Raw genomic sequence first — 1,433 nt, 5'->3', positions numbered from 1 at the left:
AGGACAAAGCATCTCCAAAACTCCAACATATTCTCCATTAATAAAGTAACAATTCCTTATTCCAACACTTTTACTTCTTACAATTAAATCCAAATAACCTTATTGGCATCCTGACTAAGATTAATAAAATAAACATAGCTTGCTTCAAACCAATAACCTCCGTGGGATTGACCCTTACTCGCGTAAGGTATTACTTGGACGACCCAGTGCACTTGCTGGTTAGTTGTACGGATTGCAAATTCGTGCACCACATCTCTAGTGAGATTCTTGCAGCTTGCACCTCAAAGATCCCTAGCTTCTCCATTACAGAGAGAGGCATGAGGTTTATGCTTGACCCAAGGTCACACAGAGCCTTCTTGAAGGTCATGGTGCCTACTGTACAAGGTATTGAGAACTTCCCAGGGTCCTGTCTCTTTTGAGGTAATCTCTGTCTAGTTAAGTCATCCAGTTCTTTGGTGAGCAAAGGGGGTTCATCCTCCCAAGTCTCATTACCAAATAACTTGTCATTTAGCTTCATGATTGCTCCAAGGTACATAGCAACTTGCTCTTCAGTGACATCTTCATCCTCTTCAGAGGAAGAATACTCATCAGAGCTCATGAATGGCAGAAGTAAATCCAATGGAATCTCTATGGTCTCAGTGTGAGCCTCAGATTCCCATGGTTCCTCATTAGGGAACTCATTAGAGGCCAGTGGACGTCCATTGAGGTCTTCCTCAGTGGCGCTCACTGCCTCTTCCTCCTCTCCAAAGTCGGCCATGTTTATGGCCTTACACTCTCCTTTTGGATTCTCTTCTTTATTGCTTGGAAGAGTACTAGGAGGGAGTTCAGTAACTTTCTTACTCAGCTGACCCACTTGTGCCTCCAATTTTCTAATGGAGGACCTTGTTTCAGTCATGAAACTTTGAGTGGTTTTGATTAGATCAGAGACCATGGTTGCTAAGTCAGAGTGGCTCTGCTTAGAATTCTCTGTCTGTTGCTGAGAAGATGATGGAAAAGGCTTGCCATTGTTAAACCTATTTCTTCCACCATTATTGTTGTTGAAACCTTATTGAGGTCTCTGTTGATCCTTCCATGAGAGATTTGGATGATTTCTCCATGAAGGATTATAGGTGTTTCCATAGGGTTCTCCCATGTAATTCACCTCTTCCATTGAAGGGTTCTCAGGATCATAAGCTTCTTCCTCAGATGAAGCGTCCTTAGTATTGCCTGGTGCATCTTGCATTCCAGACAGACTTTGAGAAATCATATTGACTTGTTGAATCAATATTTTGTTCTGAGCCAATATGGCATTCAGAGTATCAATCTCAAGAACTCTTTTCTTCTGATTCACCCCATTGTTCACAGGATTCCTTTCAGAAGTGTACATGAATTGGTTATTTGCAACCATTTCAATGAGTCCTTGAGCATCTGTAGGCGTCTTCTTCAGATGAAGA

The sequence above is a fragment of the Arachis duranensis genome, chromosome 10 (genome assembly GCF_000817695.3).
Source record: "Arachis duranensis cultivar V14167 chromosome 10, aradu.V14167.gnm2.J7QH, whole genome shotgun sequence".
Taxonomy (NCBI): Eukaryota; Viridiplantae; Streptophyta; class Magnoliopsida; order Fabales; family Fabaceae; genus Arachis; species Arachis duranensis.
The sequence above is the reverse complement of the archived record's forward strand: the minus strand, read 5'-3'. Positions refer to the sequence as shown.